Below are 8387 nucleotides of genomic sequence, written 5' to 3'. Positions count from 1 at the left end.
GGCATTTTCCTTATCTTGTCAAAGTGACTGTTCATCACTCTCAATATGCTTATGTATTGTTGGGTGGTCTTTATTATACATGCATGCTGCGTTCTGCCAGCAGAGAGGTTGTCTCAGTTCTAACTTCACATCTGGTGACAGTGTGGTATCTCCCACATCGTTTTGCTGAATCCCTAGTGGCATCACTAGAATCGGCAGGAATTGTTTTCTGCCATGAATGGTCTGAAAAGAAAATTGTATCCCTCACCACTGGCACGTTTGGGTTCGAGAGTACTTCTTATCTTTACTGAGACAACAGATGGTTTAACAAACAATTATATTAAAAAGATTAAACTTCAGTTTCTTTCCATGTTAGCAATGTAACTTTTTAAAAAGAATATTTGCTTTTTGAGTAGATCAGATTACTTAGCAAACAGAGCAAGTAGAGTGAAAATCCAAAGTGATAAATAAGCTCTTTTTCTGCTGTGGTTGAGGACTAAGTAGGCAGCGGCCCACGGAAAACAAAGTGCTGGTGACCGTCATCCGTCCTGTTCCCTCCAGGCCTTTCAGTGCCACCTCCATCCGCCAAACAGCAAAGAGTGGCCCTAAAGACGCCCTTAGAGCCAAATGGTCAGCATACACTTGGAAAAACGAGTAGAGTCAATACTAAAGGGAATTCAGTCAGAGTGGGAGTAAAAGGCAGGCTGACACAAATGAGGTGTCTGTCTCTATGGTTTCAGAAATGAACTAAATCTCTGTTCACTGACATTTTCTTCTAAGAGAGGACTGGAGGGATAGGAGCACTGGAAAACATGCGTTAAAAAATGGGAATGTAAGTTAGTCTGGTATCTGTGTTTTGTGGGCAAAGGTTCTAAGAGTGGGACTTGATTCAGTGACACAAGCAGATGTTTACTGAGTTGCTTTGCAAAAGTAAATCACTTTGCAAGGTTCCTCCAGTGAAACACAGAAGAAGGGAATATGGATTACCTGGGGAGCATATGAAAATGCATATTCTGAGCCTGGAGAGAGCCTAGGAACCTGCATTTCAACAAGCCAGTTCTCCCCTCTCCCCTCCTCCCCACCCAAGATTATTAAATCAAAAAGTATCTCCAAGGACATTAAATTAATAGAGTTAGAAAAATCCAAGATAAGGTCTAGGGCTAGGCCTTCAAAGCCTGTCGATCAAATCCTTCCTGCTAAGAACAGTGCCAAGAGGTAAGAAGCAGGTAGAATTAGAAGGGAGGAGGATTGGCAAGGGTGGAGAAAAAATGGATATCATTTGTAATAAGTTATAGTCCCCCTCCCCCATATTTATTAGGCCTAACACAAGGATTCACTGAAGTCTGTTTGGGCAACAGCCAAGGACTCCTGAAAAGTTAATTAATTACCGTTATGAGAAGAACTCAGTGGTCTCCAAACTTGACTCTCATCAGGGTTATCTAGAAAGGGTTTTAAAAGGATAGATTCCAGGGCTCCAACCTGGGAAAATTTTTTCTGTAACTCTGGGGCAGGACCCAGGCATCCATATGCTTTTTATTCTTCCAGCTAACAGATGAATGAGATATGATAACCAAATGCAGTGGAATCTGGATCAAAAGACCACTAAAGCATACTTTTGAGACCAGTAGGGAAATTTCAACACGTGCACTCTGTGTTGAACTTAATGTTGAGTTTCTTAGGTGTGGCAATGGTGTTCTGCATAACAGGACAGTGGCCTTGCTCCTGGGGGAGAATGGAGAAGTAGGAAGGGGTGCAGTGCCACGGTGAAGGGAAGTTCGTGTAAACACAAAGAGTGACGCGTGTGGGGCACGATGTTAGTGACTGGGGAAGTTAGGTGAGGAGTAGGTGCTGTTCACTGTTTTCTTCCTGAGACTTTTCAGTAGGCTAAAACATTTTCAGGATCACAAAACATTAATTTTTTTATGAGAGAACAAATGATGGGAGGTAGGGGAAGGCTCTGTTCTTTACAACAGAATTGAGCAAACTTAACAGAAAGGTACAGGTTCTAGAAGCTTGGAGCAGGGAGAGGTCATGTGGGCTGAACCTGCAGTCCTCCACTCACTCTCCTCTGGGACATGCGTGGCCAGTGATGCTTACATACAACATCCACAGCCATGGGCGTGGAGGTGATTCCTGGCTGCCCACCTGTGGCATGACAGCTCTTCTTCCTACTTAAGAAAATATGCTGCCTGCAAGTAAGCGGTGTTATCACAGAGACAGCCTTGAACTTATTCAGGTTTACTTTGTAAATAATAAAGCCTTAATTTCTGTACTTTTGTGTGGACAGGGTTTGAAAATTCAGTCAATGACTCTGATGTACAAAGAATGTCGATTGTCATCTGTAATTGCTCTAATCTTTGTCACCGGCGGTAAAAGCACTGGGTTGTGCAGAGTGGAGCAAATGGCTTTAACGTGACAATGAATGTAATGTCTTTTTTTTCAGTTTTGTAAAAAAAATTTACTTGTGTTCTTACCCTCACCTGAGGACATTTTTTCATTGCTTTTAGAGCAAGGAAGGGGGTAGAGAGTGAGGGAGAGAAACACTGATGTGAGAGAGAAACATAGACTGGTTGTCTTCTTGTAGGCACGTGCCCTGACCAGTGATCGAACCTGCAACCTGAGAATGTGCTCTGACTGGGAATGGAACCCACGACTTTTCAGTCTATGGGACGACACCCAAACCAACTGAGCCACAGTGGCTAGGGCCTTCTTTCAATTTAAATAGCCTCATGTAGGTAACTCAGAGCCTTTTGATAAATACTCAGAATTTCAGACTTCCTCGCTATTAATAAGTGACTCTACAATGTAGTGATTACAGAAAAATTTAAGAGAAGTTATAGTTAAGAAGAACTAAGGAAGAGTGGTGCTTTACTAATAAGAAAACCGCATGGACATTGTGATTGATTATGAAAATAGTCCCCTACTTCATCTGTCCCTGTGTCCTGACCCTTTGTCATGTTGCTTTTCAGGGCCCTCCAGCTCAGCCTGGGCTCAGCCATATGATTTTCTTTAGCCAATGCGTATAGCGGGCCTGAGGCAAGTGGAGGTATGAAATAGGCCTGTGCATGGACTGGGCTTTTCTCCTGTGCTGTTGCCCTCAGAGCAGGTCTGGCCTAACCTGATGGCAGAAGAGAGACACGTGGAGTCCAGCTGCGTCCTCAGTTATCACAGCGGAGGTCATCCTAGATCAACTCTCAGCCAATCAGCCCCAGATATGGGAGCAAGTCCAGCGAAGATAAACAGAGCTGTCTGGTTAAACCACCTCCGCCCTGAATGAGAGCAATAGAAAGTTATCCTTGCGTGCCTTGGAGGCTTCGTGGTTCTTTGTTGCTGTGTTAGTCCAAGTCCCCTAAGAAGCAGATGGCAAGATATGATAAAACATACAAGGATTTTATTCAGGAAATACCTATGTGCGAGAAAATAGGGAGGCAGCAGTGAGCTCGGAAGGCAACACATATCTTACCCCCAAGCGTAGGGAGAGGGCAGGGAGGTTGGGTAGAAATGTCCTAGGCTGTCTCACAGTCTAAGGGAGGTTCATTAAAGTTCCTGGTAATCTCCAGTCAAAGTCAGTTTTCAGAGGAGTCTTGAGACTTTCACAAATAGGTGTGAAGAAGTATCCCCAACTATGCTCACGCATTGGCTGGGAGCAACCTGTGTGAAGCATGGCTGTGGCACAAACTTGGCAGTGGATTTCAGAGCACAGTAAGTGGCCAATTGGATTGATCAGTCTGCGAGGTTTTTTGTCTTTGTTTTTTTTCTCATGGCGGCCGTTGGTACGCAGTGTTACTGTGGTGAGGCTTAACTGATAGAGGCACTCTCCTTACTTATAGAACAGCAGTTCTTAATATGGAAGGTACTGCCTCCTAGGGGGCGTTTTAGAAATGTCTAGGGGCATTTGGCTGTCATCACCATTGAGGGGTGCCACTGGCATTTAGTGGGCCTGGTCCAAAGATGCTAGATGTCCTGCAAATCACTGGGCCACCCTGCACAACCAATCACCCTGTGTTCTTCAGAAATTTTCAATGTCCTGTATGGTGCTCACAAGGGGAATAATCTCTTTTAAATTATCTGAAAAAAAAAAACCTATGTGAGTCAAGACATAATTCTTTTTACATAGAAGTATCCATTTTTTTTTGTCCAAAATAAACATGCTCTACATTTCTAAAATCACAATTGCTGTGGACATTGAAGAAAGATAGCTTTTTTCAAATCACTAAGTATTGGCTACCAACACTAGGAAGTCATGCCACCAAGCAGCGCTACTTGTGGTATTTGAATCACCAGTTCAGTGCTTCAGGGCAGCCTAGAGCTGTGGCTGTGGCGACCGTGTGCAATGTGCAAGTACTTGATCGTACTGTGTGATTCCACAGACTTACCTAGAGGAGGCAAATTCGTAGAGACAGAGTAGAATGGTGATTGCCGGAAGATGGGGAAGGAAGGATGGTGAGTTGTTGTTTAACGGGTGTAGATTTCCAGTTTTTCAAGATGAAAAGAGTTCTGGAGGCGGGTTGCACAGCGGTGTGGATGCATGTCACACCACTGAACCGTGTGCTTAGAAATGGTTAGATGGTAAAGTTTATGTTGTACATATCTTACCACAATAAAAGAGAGAGAGAGAGTAATCCAGGCCAGACTCTGGGTAAAATAGGAATGGATATTAGTGTGTAATAGTGTCCATTAATTTACATTGATATTTAGAAACACAGGTTTATACAATGTATAGACATATTTCATATCATATTAAAACTAATAAGAAATGATATGATGCATGAAGAAACTGGTAACTCAGGCAATATTTTGTCACAGAGAAAGAATTTTTAAAAAAACTTGAAGAAGCCGGATTTTAACTGGAAAGTCTGGGTGCCTTCATGGCCTTTGCGCTGGTTGTCCAACTGTGGTGGCCCCACTTCAGGAACCCCCTTCTCTGCTCTCTGGTGTTAGAGTTGAGCCACATTTGCCTCATCGCCTTGCCAGATGCTTCCTGGGCTCTGAGAGGCACTGGGGGGAAATGTGAGGGGGGAAGAAAGGAAATCAGGGCTTCTTTCTTGTTTCTACCTCCTGTCCCGAGGTAGCTGCAGCTCCAGCTTCTAACTTCTCTCTGCAGTCCCAGCTGCAGCCTTACACAGCCCCTCGTGGGGTGTCCATGTCTGCAGGGCCACACCTTCCTCAGCAGCCAGACCTCCTCTGGGATGGAGCTGGGACTGTGGAGAGAGGTCCGGGAGCCTGCCCCACTGAGTCCTCCCCTAAAGTCCTGGTTTCTTGTGGGGGCGACTTCTCTCTCGAGTCCCCCTGGTGCCACAGACATGCATGAATGCATAAATATGGCCGAGACAAGATGAGATTTGTTTGGGTAGGAGGAGGTGTGGGCTGTGGCCAGTTTCTCTGGGGAGACAAAGGCCAGCAGCGGCCAGTTTCTCTAAGGAGAAAAAGGCCCTGGGCGCCTTTCTCCATAGCCTTTTATTGGCTTGTAATACACAGGAATACAGGGCGGCAAGGATCAAACAGTAGATAACATTACAAAGAGATCTGAGGGCTTTAGAGTCTGAGTCAGTGTCTGTCAGGAAGAGAGTTGAAGAAACTTTGGGAGACATACTCTTTTCCTCTCGGACGCTTATCATATGAATGAAAGCACTCTTAGCAGAGCAGATTTCACAGGTTTATCAGCAAGTCTTTGTCATGCTAGATTTTTTCCCCAGCACATGCTCTAGCAAGGTAAGAAGCTGCACCTCTCCCCAACAGGTATTCGGGCTTAAGGGGATTAGAGCCAGGAAGCGCTTCTCCCAGAGAACATGGGGACTCGGGCTTTGACAAAGCCGGGGGGGGGGGGGCGACGAGAGTCCATTGCTCTTTGTTGCAGCCCCCCAGTCCTTCCATGAAGGCCTCCCAGGTGATCGAGTCTGTCTTAGGTTCCCCCCTGCTGTGAGGGGTCTTACTCGTCATTGACTTCCAACCAAGCTCTGGGGGCAGGGAGAGGAACTGAGGCAGCATTTGCTACCAGAGACAGGCTTTGTCTCCTGCGGCTGACATTCCAAAGGTCGTCTCTCGCCCCTAGCCACAACGGGTAGAGGTACAATTCCTAAAATCAGGCAGAGAGGTCTACTACAGTTTCTGATAACTCTGTCTCTGCCCTTCTGCTCCCCAACCCAAAGGTAATGCTGGGTTATTAATCTCTCAGTTAGTAATCTCTGGTTTACCTCAATATTCCTTTTTTTCCCCACCCCAGCTCACACTTTTTAAAAAATCTTCTTGGTTTATTAATTCTCTCATGCACACTCACCACAGATAAAGTCACTGAAGAATTTTGACTCCTGCTGTCCTGTCTCCAGCTCAGTTCTTCCAGCACCAACAGTAACCTCTGCAACTCCCTTGACTTTCTTCACCTTCTCCTTGTGTGCCTTTTGCTATTTTCTTGAGGTCTTCTGCTCATACAGGCCATGTCTTGCAAGTCTGTGTTTGGGTTAATTTTTCTCTGTGTAATCTAAGGAACCACAGTCTGTGTCAAAGCCAGTTGTCCAGCCATCACCAAAATGGGTTCTGAATCCAATTACAAAGATGACATCTGTCTCATACATTTTGGCTAGTTTTTCCTGAATTTCTGTCTCAGGGACTGTTGCCTTCCCAGGGTGAAGGACACTGACGACCATTTGTTTGCACCAGTGTAGTTTGTTGGTTGTGAACTTCCTGGTCCAGATAGTGATTGTGTCACTCATGGTGGCAGCCAATCTCCTAGCAGTCAGGAAGGAAAAGAGCCCTGGCTAACACTTTCATAATCAACTGCCTGCCTTGTCTCTCTTCCAGTGGAAATCCCCTGTGTGATTGCTGTTTTCCTGACTGCACCCTGGCTAATGAAACCTTTTAAAGGCACTCCACATCTACCTGTCCATAAAGTGGTCTGGTGGTGATGCTGCCCCCGCCTGTGTTCCCAGGGCACGAGCTAGTGGGGATCCCTACAGCTGCTAGAATTTGGTCTCTAATATTATTTTCTACCACAAGGAACCAGGGGCCCTTGGAGGGTTGTTGACTTTGTGGCTCTATCTTTGGAGCATGGAAAGTAGAAATGGTTTAGAACATCTTATTGTTGTAAAAAAGCAAAACTTCTTGTCAAGATCTCTGTGACTCTCATTGGCTAGGCTGTGACAACCTGAGCACAGAAAACAAAAAAATATTCTGTGGAAAACATTAGTACATGATAATATTCAAAAGAAGCAACTAAAATTTAGCACATTCAAGGAAAGACGGTAATGAGTTTCAAATAGTGTTTGCAGAAAATGCTCTTCATGCTAATGCAAACATATGCCCGCCCCAGTCTGATTTTAGTTATAATCTAAGCACCATCAGTAAAAACTGGACAGTGAGAATCCAGCTTAGCCCAACAAATACTTGCCTGGGACAAGATCAGCATAGAAAGAGAACTCTGATCCTGTGTGCCTGTTCCACATGGTAATTCATGTATTCAGTAACTCAACCAAGTTTTTCAATGAATTTTTTTTTTATTATTTCTGTATTTTTTTAGTCCCTTTAACATTTCATATAATAAGGGCTTGGTGATGATGAACTCCTTGAATCTGATCTTATCTGAGAAGCACCTTATCTGTCCTTCCATTCTAAATGAAAGTTTTGCTGGATAGAGCAATCTTGGTTGTAGGTCTTTGGATTTCATGACTTGGAATACCTCTTCCCAGCCCCTTCTTGCCTGTAAGGTCTCTTTTGAGAAATCCGCTGACAGTCTGATGGGGACTCCTTTGTAGGTGACTGTCTCCTTAGCTCTTGCTGCTTCTAGGATTCTCTCCTTCATTTTAATTTTGGCTAATGTAATGATGATGTGCCTTGGTGTGTTCCTTCTTGGGTCCAACTTCTTTGGGACTCTCTGAGCTTCCTGGATTTCTTGGAAGTCTATTTCCTTTGCCAGATTGGGGAAATTCTCCTTTATTATTTGTTCAAATAAGTTTTCCACTGGTGGCTGTGCCTTTCCCCCTTCTGGTACCCCCATAATTCGGATGTTGGAGCGTTTAAAGATGTCCTGGAGGTTCCTAAGACTCTCCTCATTTCTTTGAATTCTTGCTTCTTGACTCTTTTCTGTTTGGCCATTATTTGCTTTCTTCTGGTCCACTCCATTGATTTGAGTCCCAGTTTCCTTTTCATTGCTATTGGTGTCCTGTGCAATTCCATTCATTTCAATTAGTTTCGCCTTCATATATTTGTCTAATTTGTCGGTATAATCAACCAGTTCTGTGAGGATCCTGATGACCAGTGTTTTAAACTGTGCGTCTGAGAGTTTTGCTATTTCTTTGTCGCTTAGATTTATCTCTGGGGCTTTGAGGTCTTCTTGCGACATTTTTGGTCTGTTCTGGCCCTTTAAGTGAGAGAAACGGCACCTTGGATTCCCAGGTCGCTGGGTTGTGATGCTG

The 8387-nt window shown here is 44.4% G+C and overlaps 1 pseudogene; it reads right to left on the bottom strand.

The window, feature by feature from the left end:
• Positions 1-3318: 3318 nt before the first annotated feature.
• LOC119035089 (40S ribosomal protein S24-like) lies at positions 3319-6689 on the bottom strand (annotated as a pseudogene).
• Positions 6690-8387: the final 1698 nt, after the last annotated feature.

The sequence above is a fragment of the Artibeus jamaicensis genome, unplaced genomic scaffold (genome assembly GCF_021234435.1).
Source record: "Artibeus jamaicensis isolate MK-2021 breed Jamaican fruit bat unplaced genomic scaffold, CSHL_Jam_final contig_3175, whole genome shotgun sequence".
NCBI lineage: Eukaryota > Metazoa > Chordata > Mammalia > Chiroptera > Phyllostomidae > Artibeus > Artibeus jamaicensis.
This window is presented reverse-complemented; position numbering and strand designations above follow the sequence as displayed.